The 25799-nt window shown below is 35.4% G+C and overlaps 1 pseudogene; it reads right to left on the reverse strand.

Annotated features, from left to right (window-relative positions):
• LOC137938370 (protein transport protein SEC23 D-like) overlaps nt 1-25799 on the reverse strand; it is a 118361-nt pseudogene that overhangs the window by 57963 nt on the left and 34599 nt on the right.

The raw sequence follows: 25799 nt of genomic DNA on the forward strand, positions 1-25799 counted from the left end.
TATTCGCAAAACAAATCTCAAATATTGTTTTATTATCTTATTAATTAGCCAAATATACATAAAAAGGTACAGCGGCGTTGTGACAACCGAGAGCAACGCTTGGCTCAACTGTGGCAGAGGCGTTCGTCAGGGCTTAGCCCTCACCAAGTAGTTTCGAGCCTTATATACCTTTCTGTAATAACATCTTAAAAAAAAGTAGTAAATATGAACAAAAACAAAAAAACCCAACGTACAATAAAAGAAGTAAGTATTAAGGTAACAAGAACGATGCCTAATATTATGAAAAGTATAAGCATGAAAGCAATCGTAAGAGAAGGAAAAGATAGTTGTAATAATTTCCAGAAGGCAGTTCCTAAAACGTGTCTGTCTTTTAATGTTTTGTCAGAACACTTAGCCAGAAGGTAGTTCCTAAAACGCTTCTGTCTTTAATGTTCTGTCAGAATACTTATCCTCCCTCCCTCCCTCCCTCTAGATACCAATTCGGAGGGGTACTACTTTAATTTGCTTTAATCTGGAGTATTTAGAGGTGAATATTTGGGGTTCTTCTAATTACTTGTCTTCTAGGTATAAATATTGGCCTAGGAGTCTCTACAAATCTTCTGTATGAATATAAAAATAAGGTAAAATAGAAAAAACTACAAGATAACTAAATTACACAAGACTATTGTTAAAGCTATGAAGATAAACATCATGTATCTAAGGTTCTATCTATGATTCAGGCTAAAATATTATGGAATAAGAATATATCAGAGGCTAAAAGATTATCTACTTGTTCTGGGAGAAATATAGAATATCCAAATAATTCTAATGTTATTATTACAAAGAACAATATGTAGCTATAAGTTCCAATGATATGTCACAATAATCTCTTAAGGTATTATATAATAATCCTAAGTATAAGTAATATATAGGTAATATTCGCAAAACAAATCTCAAAAACTGTTTTATTATCGCATTAATTAACCAAATATACATAAAAAGGTACAGCGGCGTTGTGACAACCGAGAGCAACGCTTGGCTCAACTGCGGCAGAGGCGTTTGTCAGGGCTTAGCCCTCACCCAATAGTTTTCAACCTTATATACCTTTCTGTAATAACGTCTTAAAATACAGTAGTAAATATGAAAAAAAACGAAAATACTCAACACAGAATGAATGCCGTAAGTATTAAGGTAACAAGAAGGATGCCTAATATTATGAAAAGTATAAGCATGAAAGCAATCATAAGAGAAGGAAAAGATAGTTGTAAAAGTTTCCAGAAGGTAGTTCCTAAAACGCTTATGACTTTTAATGTTCTGTCAGAACACTTAGCCAAAAGGTGTTCCTAAAATGCTTCTGTCTTTAATGTTCTGTCAGAACACTTAGCCTCCCCCCCTCCCTCCCTCTAGCTACCAATTCGGAGGGGTACTACTTTAATCTGCTTTAATCTGGAGTATTTAGAGGTGAATTATTTGGGGTTCTGTAAATTACATGTCTTCTAGGTATAAATATTTGCCTAGGAGTCTCTACAAATCTTCTGTATGAATATAAAGATAAGGTAAAACAGACAAAACAAAAGATAACTAAATTACAAAAGACTATTGTTATAGCTATAAAGATAAAAATCATGTATCTAAGGTTCTATCTATGATTTAGGGTAAAATATTAAGCAATAAGAATATATCTGAGTCTAAAAGATTATCTAATTGTTCTGGGAGAAATATAAAATATCCAAATAATTCTAAAGCTATTATTACCAAGAACAATAAGTAGCTATAAGTTCCTTTGATATTGCACAATAATCTCTAAAGGTATTATATAATAATCCTCAGTATAAGTAATATATAGGTAATATTCGCAAAACAAATCTCAAAAACTGTTTTATTATCTTATTAATTAACCAAATATACATAAAAAAGGTACAGCGGTGTTGTGACAACCGAGAGCAATGCTTGGTTCAACTAAGGCAGAGGCGTTTGTCAGGGCTTAGCCCTCACCCAGTAGTTTCCAGCCTTATATACCTTTTTGTAATAATGTCTTAAAATAAAGTAGTAAATATGAACAAAAACGAAAATACTCAACCCACAATAAAAGCAGTAAGTATTAAGGTAACAAGAACGATGCCTAATATTATGAAAAGTATAAGCATGAAAGCAATCGTAAGAGAAGGAAAAGATAGTTGTAAAAACTTCCAGAAGGTAGTTCCTAAAACGCTTTTGTCTTTTAATGTTCTGTTAGAACACTTAGCCAGAAGGTATTTCCTAAAATGCTTCTATCTTTAATGTTCTGTCAGAACACTTAGCCTCCCTCCCTCCCTCCCTCTAGATACCAATTCGGAGGGGTACTACTTTAATCTGCTTTAATCTGGAGTATTTAGAGGTGAATTATTTGGGGTTCCTCTAATTACTTGTCTTCTAGGTATAAATATTTGCCTACGAGTCTCTACAAATCATCTGTATGAATGTAAAGATAGGGTAAAACAGACAAAACTAAAGATAACTAAATTACAGAAGACTATTGTTAAAGCTATAAAGATAAAAATCATGTATCTAAGGTTCTATCTATGATTCTGGCTAAAATATTAAGGAATGAGAATATATGAGAGGCTTATCTACATGTACTGGTAGAAATATAAAATACCCAAATAATTCTAATCCTATTATTACCAAGAACAATATCTAGCTATAATTTCCAATGATATTGCACAATAATCTCTTAAGGTATTATATAATAATCCTAAGTATAAGTAATATATAGGTAATATTCGCAAAACAAATCTCAAAAACTGTTTTATTTTCTTATTAATTAACCAAATATACATAAAAAGGTACAGCGGCGTTGTGACAACCGATAACAACGCTTGGCTCAACTGAGGCAAAGCGTTTGTCAGGGCTTAGTCTGACCCAGTAGTTTCTAGCCTTATATACCTTTCTGTAATAACGTCTTAAAATAAAGTAGTAAATATGAACAAAAACGAAAATACTCAACACAATAAAAGCAGTAAGTATTACGGTAACAAGAACGATGCCTAATATTATGAAAAGTATAAGCATGAAAGCAATCGTAAGAGAAGGAAAAAATAGTCGTAAAATCTTCCGGAAGGTAGTTCCTAAAACGCTTCTGTCTTTTAATGTTCTGTCAGACAGAACACTTAGCCTCCCTCCCTCCCTCCCTCCCTCCCGAGGGGTACTACTTCAATCTGCTTTAATCTAGAGTATTTAGAGGTGAATTATTTGGGGTTCTTCTAATTAATTGTCTTCTAGGTATAATTAATTGCTAAGGAGTCTCTACAAATCTTCTGTCTGAATATAAAGCTAAGGTAAAACAAACAAAACTAAAGATAACTAAATTACAGAAGACTATTGTTAAAGCTATAAAAATAAAAATCATGTATCTAAGGTTCTATCTATGATTCTAGCTAATATATTAAGGAATAAGAATATATCAGAGGCTAAAAGATTATCTACTTGTTCTGGGAGAAATATAAAATATCCAAATAATTCTAATGCTATTATTACCAAGAACAATATGTAGCTATAAGTTCCTATGATATTGCACAATAATCTCTTAAGGTATTATATAATAATCCTAAGTATAAGTAATATATAGGTAATATTCGCAAAACAAATCTCAAAAAACTTTTTTATTATCTTATTAATTAACAGAATATACATAAAAAGGTACAACGGCGTTGTGACAACCGAGAGCAACGCTTGGCTCAACTGAGGCAGAGGCGTTTGTCAGGGCTTAGCCCTCACCCAGTAGTTTCCAGCCTTATATACCTTTCTATAATAACGTCTTAAAATAAAGTAGTAAATATGAACAAAAACGAAAATACTCAACACACAATAAAAGCAGTAAGTATTAAGGTAATAAAACAATGCCTAATATTAGGAAAAGTATAAGCATGAAAGCAATCGTAAGACAAGGAAAAGATAGTTGTAAAAACTTCCAGAAGACAGTTCCTAAAACGCTTCTGTCTTTTAATGTTCTGTCAGAACACTTAGCCAGAAGGTAGTTCTTAAAACGCTTCTGTCTTTTAATGTTCTGTCATAACACTTAGCCTCCCTCCCTCCCTCCCTCCCACCCTCCCACTCGATACCAATTCGAAGGGCTACTACTTTAATCTGCTTTAATCTGCTTTAATCTTGAGTATTTATAGGTGAATTATTTCGGGTTCTTCTAATTACTAGTCTTCCAGGTATAAATATTTGCCAAGGAGTCTCTACAAATCTTCTGTATGAATATAAAGATAAGGTAAAACAGACAAAACTAAAGATAACTAAATTACAAAAGACTATTGTTAAAGCTATAAAGATAAAAATCATGTATCTAAGGTTCTATCTAAGATTCAGGCTAAAATATTAAGGAATAAGAATATTTCAGAGGCTAAAAGTTTATGTAATTGTTCTGGGAGAATTATAAATTATCCAAATAATTCTAATACTATTATTACCAAGAACAATATGTAGCTATAAGTTTGTATGATACTGCACAATAATCTCTTAAGGTATTATATAATAATCCTAAGTATAAGTCATATTAAGGTAATATTCGCAAAACAAATCTCAAAAACTGATTTATTATCTTTTTAATTAACCAAATATACATAAAAAGGTACAGCGGCGTTGTGACAACCGAGAGCAACGCTTGGCTCAACTGAGGCAGAGGCGTTTGTCAGGGCTTAGCCCTCACCCATTCGTTTCCGGCCTTATATACTTTTCATTAGTAATGTCTTAAAATAAAGTAGTGAATATGAACAAAAACGAAAATACGCAACACACAATAAAAGCAGTAAGTATTAAGGTAACAAGAACGATGCCTAATATTATGAAAAGTATAAGCATGAAAGTAATCGTAAAAGAAGGAAAAGATAGTTCTAAAAACTTCAAAAAGGTAGTTCCTAAAACGGTTATGTCTTTTAATGTTCTATCCGAACACTTAGCCAGAAGGTAGTTCCTAAAACACTTCTATCTTTTAATGTTCTGTCAGAACACATAGCCTCACTCCCTCCCTCCCTCCCCTCCCTCCCTCCCACCCTCCCTCTCGATACCAATTCGGACTACTACTTTAATCTGCTTTAATCTGCTTTAATCTGGAGAATTTAGAGGTGAATTATTTGGGGTTCTTCTAATTACTAAGTCTTCTAGGTATAAATATTTGCCTAGGAGTCTCTACAAATCTTCTGTATGAATATAAAGATAAGGTAAAACAAACAAAACTAAAGATAACTAATTACAATAGACTATTGTTAAAGCTATGAACATAAAAATCATGTATCTAAGGTTCTATCTATGATTCAGGCAAAAATATTAAGGAATAAGAACATATCAGAAGCTAAAAGATTATCTACTTGTTCTGGGAGAAATATAAAATATCCAAATAATTATAATGCTATTATTACCAAGAACAATATGTAGCTATAAGTTCCTATGATATTGCACAATAATCTCTTAAGGTATTATATTATAATCCTAAGTATAAGTAATATATAGGTAATATTCGCAAAACAAATCTCAAAAACTGTTTTATTATCTTATTAATTAACCAAATATACATAAAAAGGTACAGTGGCGTTGTGACAATCGAGAGCAACGCTTGGCTCAACTGAGGCAGACGCGTTTGTCAGGGCTTAGCCCTCACCCAGTAGTTTCTGGCCTTATATACCTTTCTGTAATAACGTCTTAAAATAAAGTATTAAATATGAACAAAAAACGAAAATACTCAACACACAATAAAAGCAGTAAGTATAAAGGTAACTAGAATGATGCCTAATATTATGAAAAGTATAAGCATGAAAGCAATCATAAGAGAAGGAAAAGATAGTTGTAAAAACTTCAAGAAGGTAGTTCCTAAAACGCTTCTATCTTTTAATGTTCTGTCAGAACACTTAGCCAGAACGTAGTTCCTAAAACGCTTTTGTCTTTAATGCTCTGTCAGAACACTTAGCCTCCCTCCCTCCCTCTAGGTACCAATTGGAGGGGAAATACTTTAATCTGCTTTAATCTGGAGTATTTAGAGGTGAATTATTTGGGGGTTTTCTAATTACTTGTGTTCTAGGTATAAATATTTGCCTACGAGTTTCTATAAATCTTCTGTATATAAAGATAAGGTAAAACAGAAAAAACTAAAGATAACTAAATTACAGAAGACTATTGTTAAAGCTATCAAGATAAAAATCATGTATCTAAGGTTCTATCTATGATTCAGGCTAAAATATTAAGGAATAAGAATATATCAGAGGCTAAAAGATTATCTACTTGTTCTGGGAGAAATATAAAATATCCAAATAATTCTAATGCTATTATTACCCAGAACAATATGTAGCTATAAGTTCCTATGATACTGCACAATAATCTCTTAAGGTATTATATAATAATCCTAAGTAATATATAGTAATATTCGCAAAACAAATCTCAAAAACTGTTTTATTATCTTATTAATTAACCAAATATACATAAAAAGGTACAACGGTGTTGTGACAACCGAGAGCAACGCTTGGCTCAACTGAGGCAGAGGCGTATGTCAGGGCTTAGCCCTCACCCAGTAGTTTCCAGCCTTATATACCTTTCAGTAATAACGTCTTAAAATAAAGTAGTAAATATGAACAAAAATGAAAAATACTCAACACACGATAATAGCAGTAAGTATTAAGGTAACAAGAACAATGCCTAATATTATGAAAAGTATAAGCATGAAAGAAATTGTATGAGAAGGAAAAGATAGTTGTAAAAACTTCCAAAAGGTAGTTCCTAAAACGCTTCTGTCTTTTAATGTTCTGTCAGAACATTTAGCCAGAAGGTAGTTCCTAAAACGTTTCTGTCTTTAATGTTCTGTCAGAACACTTAGCCTCCCTCCCTCCCTCCCTCCCTCCCTCTAGATACCAATTTGGAGGGGTACTACTTTAATCTGATTTAATCTGGAGTATTTAGAGGTGAATTATTTGGGGTTTTTCTAATTACTTGTCTTCTAGGTATAAATATTTGCCTAGGAGTCTCTACAAATCTTCTGTATGAATATAAAGATAAGGTAAAACAAACAAAACTAAAGATAACTAAATTATAGAAGACTATTGTTAAAGCTATAAAGATAAAAATCTTGTATCTAAGGTTCTATCTATGATTCAGGCTAAAATATTAAGGAATAAGAATATATCAGAGGCCAAAAGATTATCTACTTGTTCTAGGTGAAATATAAAATATCCAAATAATTCTAATGCTATTATTACCAAGAACAATATGTAGCTATAAGTTCCTATGATATTGCACAATAATCTCTTAAGGTATTATATAATAATCCTAAGTATAAGTAATATATAGGTAATATTCGCAAAACAAATCTCAAATATTGTTTTATTATCTTATTAATTAGCCAAATATACATAAAAAGGTACAACGGCGTTGTGACAACCGAGAGCAACGCTTGGCTCAACTGAGGCAGAGGCGTTCGTCAGGGCTTAGCCCTCACCAAGTAGTTTCGAGCCTTATGTACCTTTTTGTAATAACATCTTAAAAAAAAGTAGTAAATATGAACAAAAACAAAAAAACTCAACGTACAATAAAAGCAATAAGTATTAAGGTAACAAGAACGATGCCTAATATTATGAAAAGTATAAGCATGAGAGCAATCGTAAGAGAAGGAAAAGATAGTTGTAATAATTTCCAGAAGGCAGTTCCTAAAACGTGTCTGTCTTTTAATGTTCTGTCAGACAGAACACTTAGCCAACACTTGCCCTAAAAGACAAAACATTAATTCTAAAGATAGTTGTAAAAAGGACATTGCAAACAAGGAATAAAGAGAACCATTGTTATGATGAATAAAATTAAGACCTAAAATAAAGTCTACTTTGAGTTTGAGATCTCTAACCCATGTTAAAGGTAAAGGATAAGATCCAGAAAAAGTTGAACAGTTGGTAAAGAACTGGATTTTGCCTTCATCAAAATAGGTTGTATATGGTTATAAGTACCATCTACCTATTGGCTAAACATTTGTTTATTGGTTTTCTTAAGGAACTGGGGAGGAACTAATCTTCTATGGATAATACATTTGGTACAGCCGAAATCTACTAAAGGATCTAACACGAGGGATTGTTTGTTAGGGAAAATAATCTTTGCTCTAACAAGGATACTGGAAAAAGATTTATCTTGGTTACATATGTAGGAAGTTTCTGGTTCTTCTAATCCTACAGTGATACCATCATAAGAATTTTTTTCTATTGTATCTAATCTATGATTGAGAAGAGTTATTTCTGCCTCACAGTTTTCTATTTTTCTGGCCATAATTTCCAATTTAGTATTGTATACCTTTTTCTAAGACAATCCCTCGCATATGAAACAATGGACCTTCTTTTTCTGTTTGTCTCCTCATTTCTTCTCTTCCGACCTAGCCTTGGCGTCCTTTGCCCATGACTTCTTCTCCCCTTTCTCCTTCTTCTTAAAATTCGTTATACCATTGTTATTTTCCTTAGGCACTTTGTTAGCCGAATAATTCTTTCTCTCATATTCGGTTAACTTTTTAGCAGTAGATAAAGCTGAAGCTAATGTCTTTACTTCCCGTGGGCTGAGCAAGAATTGAGAAGACGGGAAGTAAAGACATTAGCTTCAGCTTTATCTACTGCTGAAAAGTTAACCGAATATGAGAGAAAAAATTATTTGGCTAACAAAGTGCCTAAGGAAAATAACAATGGTAAAACGAATTTTAAGAAGAAGGAGAAAAGGGTGAAGAAGTCATGGGCAAAGGACGCCAAGGCTAGGCCAGAAGAGAAGAAACGAGGGGATAAACAGAAAAAGAAGGTCCATTGTTTCATATGCGAGGGATTGTCTTAGAAAGAGGTTCTTCAATGCTGCTCAAACTGAGGTGAACAATGGAGGGATTGAGCCTAGGTTGGGCTCTTTAACACTTCTCCATGTTGTTGTTCGTTCAAAAGAGGAGAAGGCTACTCCACTTCTGGTAAGACCCTTAAGAGAAATTCTTTTTATCTCTCTAACACTTGCTGGACTTACTGTTAGAGCAGTGGTGGACACTGGTGCCACCCACAACTTCCTTTTGGAGGAGGAGGCTAGGTGCCCAAATATACGAGGAGAGAAAGATGGGAACAAAATGAAAGCTGTAAATTCTGCTGCTCGTGAAGTCCAAGGCATTGCCAAGAACGTCCCGGTGGAGATAGGCAAGTGGGTTGGATTTCTGAATTTTACTATTGTTGTCATGGATGATTTCAATGTGATTTTGGGAATAGAGTTTTTCATGGTTTGTAAGGCATTTGTAATGCCGCATGTTAGGGTAGTGGGGATTAAGGACGAGCAAAGTCCTTGTACTATTTCTGAACTTGACAACAAAGATGTAACAAAAAAGGACTTAATGCTATCAGCCCTCCAGCTTAAGAAAGGTCTTAAGCAGGGCCGCTCTACTTACATTGCTTTTATTTGTGCTATAGAGCAGGTAGAGGTCATGCCTACCCCTAAAGAGATACAAGTCGTACTGCATGAATATAGAGATGTCATGCCTGAACAACTTCCAACGAGGTTACCACATAGGAGAGGGGTGGACCATCGCATAGAGCTTGAGCCCGAAGCAAGAAAGCCAACACAAGCACCATACCGAATGGCGCCCAAAGAGCTGGACGAACTGCGAAGGCAACTCAGTGAGCTGCTGGACGTTGGGTTCATAAAGCCAAGCAAAACACCTTATGGGGCCCCTGTACTGTTTCAGACTAAGAAGGATGGAAGTATGAGATTGTGCATCGATTGTAGGGCGCTCAATAAGGTAACTATAAAGAATAAGTACCCTATTCCTCTTATTGCAGATCTCTTTGATCAATTGAAAGCGGCGCAAGTTTTCTCCAAATTGGATTTTCGAAGTGGTTATTACCAAGTCCGGATTGCTGAAGGAGACGAGGGGAAGACTACTTGTGTAACCAGATATGCGGCTTACGAATTCATGGTTCTGCCCTTTGGCCTAACCAATGCACCTGCAACATTTTGCACTCTCATGAGCGAGGTATTTTCCGAATACTTGGACAGGTTTGTCGTTGTTTATTTGGATGACATCGTGGTGTACAACAAGAGTATGGACGAGCACAACAAACACCTTCGAAAGGTGTTCGAAACGTTGAGAAATAATCAGCTGTATGTCAAGGAGGAGAAATGCTCCTTTGGGTTGCAAGAGGTGTCCTTTCTTGGACATTGGATAGGGGGAGGACGAATTTTAAGAAAAAGGAGCAAATCAAGGGATTTGAATGGAGGATCAAATCAAGGAGATTTTATAAGGGAGGATTTCTGCTCTCATTGGACGGAAGAAAAAGGAGCAAATCAAGGGATTTGAATGGAGGATCAAATCAAGGAGATTTTATAAGGGAGGATTTCTGCTCTCATTGGACGGAAGAAAAAGGAGCAAATCAAGGGATTTGAATGGAGGATCAAATCAAGGAGATTTTATAAGGGAGGATTTCTGCTCTCATTGGACGGAAGCATGAGAGAAGGGAGGGGTTGAAGCCTATAAATACCAAGGCATTCAACCCTTGTAGATTCATTCAGCATAGACGAGAGGGAGAGTTTTTGTAGAGTGCTGGCCTTCCACCTTGGACGGTCACTCCTTGTAATCTTCTCTAGTATTAATACAAGGTTACTTTCTCTTCCTATTCCATTGTCTTTCTATCTTTTCATTTCTCGTGCTTCATTTGAGAGGAAGGAGTTTGCAACGTTGATCCGGTGAGAGGCTATACTACCTTTGACGGATTGAAGGTAGGCCATCACGGGAGTTGGACTTCCGCTAGCCTAAGTGAGTTTAGGCTCATCTGACCTCGTGACAAACTGGGTGGGGGGCCTTGTACCAACCTCGGCGGAGTCTCGAAATGGCAGTGGAAGCGGATGCAGGCCAAAAAAGCCAAACAGCTCCTAAAGGCCAGTCTATGCCGTGAGTGCCAGATTTACGAAAAGTGGCAGAGGGCAGAACTTAGAGCCGCAGTTTCTGAGCTTGAGCGACCGTGGGAGGTTGTTGAGCAAGCCCCGACTCTCCTTTCCATCAAAGCCGACGAGCAGTTGAAGGCTTTGGCTAACAGGTCTCAGTTTTCTGGAGGCTACGATCTGTGGTTGGAGCGGGATGAGACTCAACTTTTTCATAACCAGGACTGGCTCCCTTCCGCGAGGTTTTTCCCTAAAGGGGCTGTGCACAATGTCAAACCGTATGGTATTATTGAGAGTGTTGGGCGCACCAGTTATTCAGAAATGACGGACGTTGAAGAAGATTTACCCAAGAAGAGGAATAGGACTAAAAGATCGATTCTCTTGTTTGGATGCCCATGAAAAATAAGAGAGAAAAAAAAGAGAAATGTGGTTTCTCTTGTTTGGATGCACAAGGAAAATGGAAAAGAAAAGAAAAGAGAGCATGCATCTTACCAACCACTAGTAATATGCATGCTCAGATTTTTACGGAAGTTACGTATTTCAGTCCTTCCTCAACCTATTTCCGCCATGTTCCATCTTCAGCGCTTTCAATCTCTTCATCGCACAACCGTATTTAGGCATTGCTGACCTGGGCGTTGCAGATGAAAGTCACGGAATATATGTCAGCCACAGGTAAGCTCATTTTTCCCATTTGATCTCCTTCATCCTTATTCTCTCCATGCAATGTAGTACAGAATTTATGCAATACAAATTATTTTGAGATCCTTTATGAGTTATAGATCTAGTCATATTTCGTTTCTTAATAACTCTGATATGCAAGATTATCTCTATTTGTTTTCCATACTTTTAGGATTCTTTGAACTTAATATTAAATATGTATTTTATGGAAAGTTTTAAATGTAGGTTAAAGTTCAAACCCGACTCGAGCTTGAGCTCAAATTTGGTTAAAATTCTTGGGCTTGAGCTCAATTCCAATTTTAGTCTCAAAGATAAGCTTGAGCTCGAACTCAAGTTCAAAGTATTCAAATCAAGCAAAGCTCGAACATATACAGGTTCGAGTTTGGCTAGGCTCAAGAGAGTGGGAAATGTATATAAAAGTCACATTTTGTATATAGGTCATGTTTTTATATAAATCACATTGGCATAATATTATGCAGTGTTTATAAACAATTTTATGCAGAGTTTATAAACAATTTTATGCAGAGTTTATGTACAAAGGTCATGCCCAATTTTAAGTAAAATGTATGCATAATTTTATGCACAGTTTATTTGACTTGTATTTTATGCAAAGTTTTAAATGTAGGTTGGAGCTTGAACCCTGCTCAAGCTCAATTCCAATTTTAAGCTTAAGGCTGGGCTCGACTCTAGCTTGAGTTTGAAGTATTTAAATCAAGCCCAGCTTGAACATATGCAGATTCAAACTCGGCTCGACTCGACTCGATGCCACCCTAGGCACTGTACGTATTGGCTGAGCACATACGGACTAGTGCCTGAACACCAAGGCATGGAGGCAAGTCAGATTAGTGGCAGCCAACTTTTTTTTTTAATGATGATAAACTTATTTCAAAGAAAGGGAAGATACATCAAGGGAGACCTCCCCTAACAATAAGAGATTGAAGGGGGGACCTAGATACACAAATCAGCAACCGAAATGGCTGATCTAAGTATATGAGACGAAGTGAAAAATCTGCCAGTGACGCCACGGGGGGAAGGATGAGGTGGAGCACCATCCGATGACGACCTTGGAGTCTCCCTCCATTATAAGGAGACCACTAAAGTGATCCTTAATAATACACAAGCCGTGAAGGAGACTAGAGAGCTCATCAATGGTCGAGTCAGCAATTTCAAGAGGGCCACAGTAAGAGAGTATGGCAGTGCCGCCCGGATAAAAAATCACCCCGCCAAAACCATCCAAACCCGGGTTCCCAAAGGTGCTACCATCAAAATTCAGCTTATAATGGTTCCTAAACGGTTTCTAGTCACGTGGGCCATGGGGTGTTAGCTGGGGCGGTTGTACATGAGGAGGCATGTGCCAAGAAACACATGACCATTCGAAGGGGCATGTGGCCAGCAATTTCCCCAACTATATATAGGGGGGCTGGATGAGTGCCAATCAATTAGACATTGACATAGAGACTCAAAGGAGCGCTCGAATATCTTGTATGTAGACAGATTTGTGTATATGAGAAATGGTTTATTGTGTGCCAACTATTTGTATGCAAGGGAGGCTGACTAGTGTGGGTTATCCCAAGGACGCAACTAGGCCGACACAGGTAAAAGTAAATTCAACTTTCCACTGCATAACTAAACCCATGCAACACCTAAGCTCTAACATTACAAGCATGATCTTTTCATAGTATGGCACCCCATGAATGAATGAGCAGGCCAAATCGTCTCACCAAAATCTATTTAAAAAAAAAATGATCCCTATTAAAAAAATATTTTTTGAGTAATTAAGAGTGAAATTTACTCTTCAGTGTAGATGAATAGTTAATGTCATTCTACATCATTTCAAAAAAAATGTCATTCTTCAATCATTCAAAAAATGTGATTCCACGTTCATTCACAAGAAAATAAAAAAAGTATGATTTCTCAAAATGATGGATATAAGCAAATCAACTTACATGTCCTGAGGAAGTGTAGAGTCATCAGTATTAGAGTACAGAAACAGTGAGCCGCCACTCTCGATGCTAAGGAATTTTAATGAAGCTAAGTCAGTATATTCATTGGTAACAACAAATATGTCCACACAAACCCCCGATTGGATAGCAACAGCTGCCTGTGCAAAGTCATCATGGATTATTTTTCCAAAGATCTATAGATTCTACAAAACTCAACCATTTCAGCACTTGGGTGTATATAGAGGCATAAGGCAATTTACCAGTTCTTTGTAGAAGGGTGTTTGCTCTGGAAGCCGTGCACAGTCTACATCCTCTCATTTACTGGCATATTGCTCACCATAACGCCTTGTATCTAATTGACTGGCTCCATAATCAAGAGGACCAGACAAAAATGTAAAAACCCTAGCTGCAATAAATTTTTGACCCACATAAATATCTAATAAACAAATGCTGATAGTCACTAATGCAGTCGATTTTGGAGCCACATAACCAATAAACGAATGTTTATAAATACTAATGCAATTGGTACAATCAATTTTAAGAAAACAAAATTCAGAAAGGTAAATTGAGACAAGATATTCTTCCAGGCCCCTATTGTCGCCCTTGTGAGGAAACACTCCACCCAAGGAAAAGAACATGTTATTACCTGGTAAGAGGAAGTATCCAAAAAAATTGTGACCAGTGCTTTTCCAGGAAACCGATAATCAACCATTGAAAAACCAATTCTTTCAATTGGCAACATTTAGCTCATTTCCAGCCATTATGGTTTCACAAGACATAATTAATAGAATTAACATATACTTTTCATAGTGAGGGATAAAGACAATCCTAGATTCAAAGCAGAAATCTTCAAAAATACGAATAGAAAAACAAGGAATGACTCTTCAGATTTATCCCTCACAATAAGTTGCATACATATGACTAATGAACATCAATGGGAAAAGAACAATGAAAACACTCAACTTTTTTAAAGAGAGAGCATCCAGCAATAAGGGGTACAAGCCATTTTTTCAATAATGAAAAAGATTTTATTAGAAAAAAATTAATGATAGATTTTAGTTGAAAGAGTAAGTCTACCCGTAAGGAAAACAGAACCAGATATATCTTGTGCATGGAAAAGAGGAAGACATCAAACATGGATGACACACGTTGGTGGCAGTAACTGCAAGAATGTTTGATGATCTAAATCTGGTGCCACCAGATGTCAATAAGTTAAAAGATTAACCGAAATTTCCTCATAGCACTGCTCCATCCTCAATGGGAATCAGAAGCCTTTTCTCATCCAAGGATAGAGGCTTTGCAATTCAAGACCACTTCCTAAGAAACAAAATGTCATTCTGTAAATCCATTTACAGGTAATATGCATTTACTTGATTTTCAACAAACATCACTAAATAGTTAGAACAAAGATGACTATAAAAGAAACATATGTTAATTTATTTTGGTCCATGATAATGTAAAAGAAGTACAGGGAAGTAAGAATTGGACTTTACCATACCCAGTGCAAATGTATTTCCGTATTCTGATCCAAGGTAGTTAATTAGAGCCTCCATTGCAGCTTCAAAACCTCTGCCACCTAATAATATACCATCATGTCCTTGTCCAGCAGCTATAGTTCTTTCCCATGAAGTTGTAGGTTTCAGTGTTTCCAAGGCTGCAGCTATTCGGTCTTTGCAAGTATCTACCTGTTGGAGAATGAACCAAACCTTCATTAAAATCCATTTTCCAATTGATTGTAGTGTTGGTAGAGATTCTTCTTTTTTTAACAATTTGAAGTCAAGGGTATGTTGACATTGTCCATCATAAACATACAGGAGCCAAGAAAGAAAACAATGGCATGGCATCTTCAAGCTCAAAGGGCAATGAAGCATCTGTATCTGGGGGGAATAAAGACATTTTTGACAACTGGTATGGGTCCTTGCACATCGTATAAGCCTATCTTATGATTGAATGTAACAAGCCCAAACAGAGAACCCGGCCCAAGTGCTGCAAATGTAAAAGGTAATTGGTATTAAAACATTATCATAAACAAGAATAATAATTACCAATGCAACCACAAATGTGTGAAAAGCTGAGGGTGATCGTCTAAAATATTGATCACCTTATGAAGGCCAATACTGAGATAAACAATTGCCCACCTTCTAAAGCAGCCAGTAGCGCTCTTTTGATCAACTCCAAAAACTCCTCAGATGCTGCATTTATGTTCAGAAGTAAAACAAAAAACTAGTAAGTGAATTCTAGCACAATGTAAGGGATAGAGCATGTTGAGAACTTAAAATTTTTATATCACTAATAAATGTGCAAAATAATTAATACAGTTTTGAGCCTCATGCCAACTCATCATGTTGAACTTATAGAAGACAAGATTTATGATTATAATTCCGCCTCCATGTAATATCCATGAATGATAACCATGAACACAAGATTACCCTCATCATCTTGCTTTTGCATCACAGCCGCAAACAACTTTTAGATGGGCTTTTGAGACATCTTTGAGAAAGTTTTGCTTACTATGATCCATTTAGAAAAAATAAAAAAGGTTAGAAGAACTGCAATGCAATACCATAATCGATGTAGGGTCATAAATATTTAGTGGATGAGCATTCAAGTGAATGAACTATACAATGTTCCTGAAACATGAACATTATCTTTAATGAAGTAGCCATTTGTTAATGCTTGATGACACCAAAAAAGAAAAAAGAGAATACCAATTATCTTTTCTCCCAATAAATCTTCAGGCAACATTTGGCTCCTAACAGGTAACGTAATACAGGAAATGATTGGACATAAAGCAGCTTGACTGAACTAGTTTCATCAATTGCATAAGTTACCATTACTCCGTCTGGACACAACACTCCAAAGTGGGAATCAAGAATTCGTCATTTATCTTGGCTGGATAAATATGTAATCCTGCCAACGCTGTTTACCATAAAAAATTTTACATGATACAATAAAAATATTTGAATACTCAGATACATCGAGTGCATAACTAGTACCATTGTACAAGTCAATACAGATTCGACAAGGAAAACACATACAAACATAGCAACATAATCACCTCAATACATGAGCCATCTTATCAGTAAACCATGGTTAAACATTTAACAGTAACAAAAGAAGACACCCCTACAACACTTACACCTCGATCTAGGAAATACAAACTCTATATAAGGTACTAATAAACACTTTCGAAAAAAAATCAAAATGCAGTAGTAACATCGATAAAGATAAAATGTAGCAAAGTTCGCATATGAAATGAAGGGTATGATCACAAAGACTATCAGATCTTACATGCAAGATCCACTGCTGCAACATAAACCGGCCGAGCCTTCATAGCTTCCTCGCCGTCATCTGGTAAGATCAAACGCTATTAGACTTAAATTCTCACAGCTAAATGATCTAGTAAAACTCGGGTTCAATTATAATAAAATGGAACTCTACCAGGTAGCTCGAGATCTATGAATGAAGAGCACATCTCTGCTCATAACTCCGGTCGAGAGTAACGAGCGATTCTTTCCGACATTAACCCATTAAGAGTGCCACAGAGAGAACAAGTCCAAGCCCATTGGTCAAGCTCGCAGTAGGAATTGAAATAAGCCCAGCAATTATCGCAGCAAGGAACAAGGTTACCGTTGGACTTGGAAACATGGGGGTTACCAAGCTCGTCAACTGGAGAAAATGGGGAAACGGTGACTCCCCAAGGAGGCCGGAGGCTTCCTATGCATCGGGATCGGTAGAGATACTGTCGCCCTAACCGCCATCGATGAGAAGACAGTAGCAGAGTTGCAGAGTCGCGAGGTCGATAAAAACCCAAATAATGAGGGAGAAAAAAAAACACACAGACTTCTTACCCTGCTTGGCTCGATTCGTCTAAACCAGCGATCTAGTAAACGCCGTTTGAGCTGGTCCGGCCAAAGAAAAAGCGGGTTAATTCAGATGGGAAAGCATGGGTTGGGTTTTGAGAACCCGAACCCCAACTCGGAAACCCGAACGGTTTAGAAATCAAACATTATCCATTGTCTCATTCCCAAGTCAACCTAGTAATTCTCCAATTAAAATATTTTTTAAATATAAAAATAATTAAAGAATACAATGCATAAAATTATTATACAATGTAAAAATATAAATAATAAAAAATAAAAAAATAGATAAGTTATATATATATATATATATGTTATTTTAATTTTAAAAAAATATCAATAAGGTATTTCCATCAAGTTTAGGTCAAATTTGGGAAAACCCAAGCCTACCTCCAACTTAGGTTTCTTTCCCTCCATCCCTTCTCCTCCCAACAGAGTGAATTTAAGTTTTTTTTTTTGCCCACTCCTAACTTTAATTATGTGTTGGACCTCAGGTCCCAAACTTGACCTGAACTTAGGGTTCTTTCCTTCTATCCCTTCTCCACCCAACGGAGTGAATTTAAGTTTTTTTTTTCGCACACTCCTAGTTTTGATTATGTGTTGGACCTGAGTCTTTGATGAGGACAATGTAACCTCAGGTTTGTGGAGGTCATGAGAAACATGATTGAAAAATAACAAGGTATACCCTAGCTAGCACATATTTTTCTTATGTTATGGAGATTACATGTAACGAGTCATAAAAAATTTAAGGGTGTGTATATGCCGATAGAACATTATAAGAAAAATAAATGGAGGAATTTTTTTTTGAATGTTTTTCTAATATTTTTCACTATTTAATGAATAGAAAAAAGTTTTCTTTTTGATCTTCTTGTCTTTAAAAAAAATAACTATGTTTCTTATTGCTTAATCTGATATCACGGGAAAAGTAAGCCAAGAAGATTTATGTTGATTGCTCATTTTCTATATTTAATTTCTTATTTTGTTCCAATTGTAAACACTACAACTACATAATTATTATTTTATTTTATTTTCAATGGCGTCACAAATGCAAGAAAATTTTCTAAGAGAATTTGTCAATAAAAACATCATCCAATGAGAAAATTAGTAAAAGAAAAAATAATTTTCTCACCATTTTATTTTCCAAAGTCGACACAAACGATCCTTAAGCGTTGATGTTAATGTCTTATGCAACTATCAAAATTAACTAAATCATCTGTTACAACAGCTGAATTGCCATCAATTGTGCATTAAATTGGAAATTGAAGTGAAGAAAAGTATTGATGTTGTTAGATACATACCCTTTATTACACACTCTAGTGGTCTATGGTATGAGTTGGAGCGTGAAAATAGAAGATTTAAGTTGTTGAGTATAAGGAAAAATTGAAAGAAAACTATTATGAAGATGGCAAGTAAAGTGGAAGACCTTAAAGATTGTAAAAGTCAAATTTTATATAAAAGTTATAAAACCTAGTTCATATGGATTAACCATGGAATTTAACAATAATTCAAGTCCATCCAAGAAAAAAAATGTATTATTGATCCATTCAGTGTTTTTCATGGGTTACCCTAGATTTGAGAAAGGGTATATAGATGTTATGACCCTCAAAGTAGAACTTGGTATGTTTCGACATATGTTTCCTTCTTTTAAGATAATCCTTAACTACCGGCCCAACATGTTCAAAGATCATTCTCATGGGGAAGTACTTATTGTCCTACCAATGAATGCATTGGAAGATACAGATAATGGTAGAGTTGAGAATTGTGATGCTCCTCTTCAAGGCTCCCTGTAGTCATTTCTTCCGAAGGAGAGTCCTCCTCTTCCTTATTTCCTAATTTGCATTTGCTTGTTGTTATTAGGAAGGGAGTTAGACAATGTACTTGATTTCCCATCTCAAAGTTTTTGTCATCATTTGATTGATTCTCTTCTTGCTATAAGGTTTGTTTTGTCTACTCTTGATGTTTCATGTGTTCCCACTAGTTGTGTCGAAGCTTTTTTGAGTCCTCATTGAAAATCTAGAATTGAAGATGAAAGTGTTGCTCTTGTGTCTTAGGAGTACTTGGTATCTCTTTATATTCCTCTCCTAAATGCCAAAAATGTGGATTGTATATGGGTCTTTACCATTCAAGTCAAAGCTCAATTGGTAACTAAAGATTACATACAAACTTATGGCATTGACTATCGTGTGAGATTTTTCCTAGTTGATAAATTAAATTCAAACCAATTTGATATCTATGGTTGTGAAAAAGGGATGCTCACTTCAACAATTGGATGACATTTTTTATACAGTGATCTCAATGCAAAAGTCTATATAGAACAACCACCTAGTTTTGTTGCTTAGGGAGAGTTAAGTAAAGCATACAAATTGCATAAAGCCATTTATGGGTTGAAACAAACCCTTCGATCATAGTTTGAGCAATTCAATCGTGTTGTTCTAGGGTTTGGATTTCATAGAAGTAACTATGATCAATCTATATTTATTTTGCAAAGAGTAACAAGTTGTGTGATATTGATAGTACTTTATGTAGATGATAAAATTTTGTCTGGAGATGACAAAGGTGGACTTGTTAAGATTAATGCCTATCTTCAAAAGCATTTTCAAATTAAAGACTTTGGGATTCTTAAATACTTTTTTTGGAAATAGATGTGGCAAGAAACAAATCATGTATTATTTTGTCTCAAAGGAAATCTATAATTTATCTTCTAAGTGAAATTGGATTATTGGTAGCTAAACTAGTTGATACACCACTAGAACCTAATCTTGATTTATTTTATGCTAGTTCTCCTCCTTTAAAAGATCTAACTTCTTATATATGCTTAGTTGGAAAGCTCATATATGTTATTGGTGATGAGGCCGATATATTGTATGTTGTGGTACTAGTTAGTAGGTTTATGGGAAAACATAGAAAAGTTCATGCAAAGGTTGTTCATTGAATACTTCAGCATCTAAAAGGAGGACTAGGGAGAAAATATTTTGTAAGTATTAGCATCACATAAAAGTGATGGACTACTATGCTAGAGACTATGTTGGATAAAAGGTGACATGAAGTCAAGCACTGGTTATTGTACCTTTGTTGGGAACATTTGGAGCATTGAAAAGTAAGTGAACAAAAAGTAATAGCAAGATCAAGTACAGAGGTTGAATGCAAATCTATGGCACCTATCACTTGTGAAATGATCTAGATACAATCTCTTTTGTCAAAATTTGGTGGGGAGATAAATTTGATTGATAGTTATCAAGCGATAATCAGGCCTTTATCTTTATAGCCAATAATCTTGTTTTTTATGAACGAACGAAGTTCATCAAATTATATGGTCATTTCACCAAAGATTAAGTGTACTAAGTGGAAGAATCATAACCCCTCATATGAGAATTGAACATCAATTGACAAATATATTTACTAAGGCATTGCATTTAGCTTAGTGTGATACCTTGTGCTCCAAACTGGTATTATTTGATGCATATTTCTTAGCTTGAGGAGGAGTGTTAAAACTTAATTAAAATATGTACGAGTGTAGTTTATTGAGAACCTTGGGGGTAATTTTTTAATCATGTAATCACTCTCATATTTAATTAAATGCAATGCATGAGTGAGGTGTAGTCGAATTTTTCAAGTTTGCCCTCTTTAAATGTTTCTCTTTTCTTTCTTCTTCTTCCTTTGTCTTCTACTACTTTACTTCTTTCTTTTTCCTTATCTTCATCTCTCTTACTTTATTTTTTTATGTTCTTAATTAACAAAAGATCATAAATTTATTTTGTCATCTGAATTTTTCCAAATATAATGTCCATTAACAAGCCATGCCTCAATTAGCCTAGTGCCAGCAAAATTAACAGCAGAAAACCAATTAAAAAAAATCTTTCCAAGAATAGAGTCTTTTAAGTTAGTACCACATGAGATTCTTTGGAATGAATTCACCTCCTTGGGACCCTCAGGTGCCTCGAACAGCCCCTCCTACCCACATTAGAAAGTCCAATCTCTTGCAATGATTGGGTTCTCCTCACTGACATTTTACTTGCATGAATTTAAAACAAATATAGTCGGGAAAGAGAGAGAGAGAGAGAGAGAGAGAGAGAGAGAGAGAGAGAGAGAGAGAGAGAGAGAGAATGTCTCCTTCTCCAAACCCCAAAAGCTCAAAATTTGATAAAAAACGTCCTACTATTTGGCTTTCATCTCTACTGGTTGAACTCCAAAAACACATTTAAATAAGGCCCCGATTTTGTTCACAATTCAAATTGAGTAATGGCATCCTGAGAGCACATGCTAACATTCCTTACTCCCATCAGGGGCTTTTAAAATAAAATTCAGGAGAATCCCATTGAAGAAACTCCAGAATAGCTCTTGTTTCTACAAGCTTAGAAACCCTCAAAATTCTCATAGAGAGTAAAAAAACTCTCCAGCTTTAACTTACCTCGTTCTCATTATATGCTTTGCTTGAGATTCTTCTTATACTGTCCTTGAGCTCCATGTGTTTCAGATATCAAGAAATCCTGTCTTCCTTGACCATTCTTGTTTTGGCTTTTTGTCTCGACTTGATACAGATGCCAATCTCTACAGTGTGAATAACCCACGTTAGAAAACAACATCTTTGTCCTTTGTCGTCCTCCATGACTTGGATCTTCATGGAAAGAACTGTAAACCCTCCTTTTTTTTCATCAGACAGATCATTTGGGTCTCCCAGTAATTTTGTTGGGACCACTCTCTTTCTGAACAGCTGTTTGATAGTGGAAGACAGTCTCACATGTGAATTTTGTTGAGCAGCCACTCAAAAGAAGGAAAATGTAATCTCCATGCAAATGGAATCAAGACCCCTTTTTTTCTCTTTCTTGTAATGGTGAAATGCCAACAGAGGTGTCTATGTACCTACTGCAGCAGAGCAAGGAGCGATGCTATTTCAGGCATCCATTGTAAGAACTGGTCAAGAATGGAATCGTAGCAGTAACTCTACTGCCTGCAAATGGAGGTAGAGGGGAACTGAAACAGAGCTGGAAACAACCCCACTGTGAAAGCAGAATCGTCGACATTGGCATGCCAGAACCAAACCCCTCACGGGAGTCGGAGCTAGCAATGCGTCTGGGTTTGTTGATCAATATATGCTGCTTCTGCATGTTGTTGTTATATTGACTACGTCAATTCCCAAGGTTTACCATATCCATGCAGACATAGATGTACCTCACTGAGAGCTCAGTTATGGATTTACTGAACTTAAAACAACTGAAGATGAAGTGTCTAATTCGTTCTAAGTGCAGCTGAAACGAAGAACTGTGAGAAGACATGGATGTGCCCTTTGGTGCACACATGGCCAGGCATGCAGGCACTGGTTGGCGATGGTGGCTGATAGCGACAAGAAGATGTCAGTCTGGGCCCAGGACTTAGTCGCAGATGATATCGAAGATGACGATGATGATGGGAATGATGATCTGAGGATCAAAGCGTGGAAATCGAAACTAGGGTTTTTGTGTTTGGTGGGGGGTGGGGGAGGGATTGAGTAGTCTATTATGAACCTGGAACAAAAGGGATCCTACATAGAGATGGCCAACAGTTCCTTTTTCTATCTGGTGCAGATTCTCATTGTGAGACTCCTAACTTTGGGGTTGGGATTTTAATAGATGTGAAATTTAGAAAAAAAAACTAAGTTGGAGATAAAAGGCCACAATATGTTATATGCTCTCACATGCTTTGTATATATTAGGCATAGTTTGTAAGGTTGACAAGGAACAAATTTAGAAGGGTGGTGAATAAGTTTGTTAACTTTTGCTTTTAATTTTAAATGGTTTTGCTTAATTCCTATGTATGTATTTGTTTCTTCAATTAATCCAATGTGTAAAACTAAATATATAGTTTAAAACCAATTTCATTTATGCATAGTGATCAAGGTACAAGCTGGAGTAATCACATAGAAAGTACACATATACAATATTTTTAGGTAGTTCATAATTCTTTCACAGATTGCTAGTCCCCCTCCCAAAATGTTTTAGCACCTTGAAACTCCGTTAAGTTGGGGTTGCCCTATGATATTTACAATAAATTGTCTTTAAGGCCAATTATAAGCCATGCAAGGACTTACAAAAATTCACTAAGCTCACTAGCTAACCGCAAAGGGTTTTTCCAATAGCTAACTAGGGTGGTCTAGCCTAGACTTTCACAAATTTGCAACAACTCACTAGGCACATCAACTTAAACCTACAAAAAGATTTTCAACACCGCCTACCTACAAGGTCTTATGCCTCACACAACAACAAACACAACTTTCCAACTTCTATTCTCAACCACGATAATTTTTCTCAAATAATTTTGGAATTAGGACGATTTTACCTATTCAAAGTTTGACCCAATTGCAAATGATTACTTGCTTAGAATATAGTCCAATGTAAATTACATCTTAATAGATAGATTTTAACAATCTAAACACAAGCAAATAAGTACACCAACTCTAAGTACTTACCCATGTAATTAGCAACTTAAAATATCCATTAATGACAGATTTAAAAATATAATCAAGTCAATATAATCTTCAATGACTTGATTAAAAAGTGTAGTCTCCATGTAAATTCGAGATTGGTTTTAATTGCAAACTGGGTAATGCACATACAACTACTTAATGTAATGATTGAAATATCTCAAAGTATATGCATGTCAAATACTTAGATTTGGTCCACATTTTAATACTTATGAAAGGCCCTTTCAAATACCCCACTAAAACAACATACAAACATGTATTGATATTATTGATGCTCCAAAATTGATTTCAAATGGTTGTCAACCGCACAGCTATTCAAAACGTTATGATTGATTCAAATATGAACTTAAACTTACTTGGCACACATTTAAACAGATGAAAGATAAGCATTCGATAAGGATTTATATGATCAAGTAAAAAAATACATAGGTCAATGAAAAAAATTATCGAGTTTGGCTTCCTTTCAAGCTTTAGAGGAGGTAAAAAACTCCTTGAATCATGCGGGAGGGCTTAGGAGGTTTGGTTTTCACTATGATGAGAGAGAAAGTTTGTTCGGGGTGTGTTTGGGTTAAATAGCACGAGTTCCAACGTTCAAAAAATTAGTTATTATGGCTAAAAAATGACTTTTTTTGTATTTTAGAAATAATGGGTTAACAAAGGTTAATTTTTTTTAAAATATATTAAATTCTTTTTTTGATGTTGAACACAATAATAGGTCACTAGTAAAATTTTGAAACTTAAAGCTCCTAAAACTGAGCTTGAAATATTGTAGAATATATTTTTTGTGCAACACAACAACAATTTTAGAATGTGGCCAACTTCTTTCATTGTGTTTGACCTCTTACGATGTTTTCACTTCCTCCTATTGAAGAATTTGACTCCTTTGTACTTTAAACTTGATCTTTGCAGTGGTCAATTTTTTTTAACATTTTTACTCTTTTACCCTCTTTTGGGTTGGTCATCCTGAAGTTTGGGCAAACATTCCTCAGTAGAGTCTCTTCTCTCTCTTATTTGGACAAATGGTGTTGCAGGCTGTTTAATGATGAACTGCTTCCTAACCCTTTTTGTATGAGCCATTTGGGAAGACCATGGCCGGTCAAAAGGATATGTTACCAGAAATCTCTTTTGAGGCCTTTTGAGGTAAGAGGCATACTTTATGTATATCATTAGTAACTTGAGTATTTGTTATAATAAAAAAATATCTCAATGAAGATCTTGAGATCTACAATCTCCCCCTATTTATAATGATAAACAATCATAAGTGATTTCTATGGAGTTTTTATCTGAATTCAATTTTCCTTGGGAACTTTCTTTCTAGGTTGCCCAATGGTTCATTCGTTCTCCCTAAACACACCATGCCTTATCTCTAAAACCGATTTTAGAGATAAGTATCACATTTCAAATATGCATCTAATATAAGAATGTTAAAATAAAAAGTAATATTTGACTCATTTCAAATGTGTTTTGAAGCTTTTAAATCAAAATCATAATAAATTGACTTACAAAATAAAGGAGAATTTCTAGTCTTGAGAAATAAATATATTGCAAGAATATGATAACAAAATAATATACCTACTAAAATAACTTTACTAATGGAATTTAGAAGAAAAAAAATTATTTTCTCATAAATTCCGTTATGTTACTTGATTATCACATTCCAAAAAAGGAGGCCTTCCCCTCCAATTGGCTTTATTGACGCAAACGAGCATTAGGGGGGGTTCCCCTTCCCCAACCCTCAAATAAGGAAGGGGAAGGCCAACCCCATCTATCGACAATGTTCTCGTCAACACGCAAAGAGAGGAGGGGCCTACCTCCTTCTCTATTTCATGTAAGTCCTACATGTGATCTTGATTGTTTCAATATCAATTATTTATGCACAAAGTTGATTTTTTACAACATGACATTTTAAGAGGGTTGAATTGTATATTTAGATAAATAAATTTCATCTTCATATGATTAGTCAATAAAAAAAAATGAATCAAG

The sequence above is a fragment of the Aristolochia californica genome, unplaced genomic scaffold, assembly GCF_029961685.1.
Source record: "Aristolochia californica isolate CCGP_79_NKW_82.1479 unplaced genomic scaffold, dmAriCali1.0.hap1 SCAF_8, whole genome shotgun sequence".
NCBI lineage: Eukaryota > Viridiplantae > Streptophyta > Magnoliopsida > Piperales > Aristolochiaceae > Aristolochia > Aristolochia californica.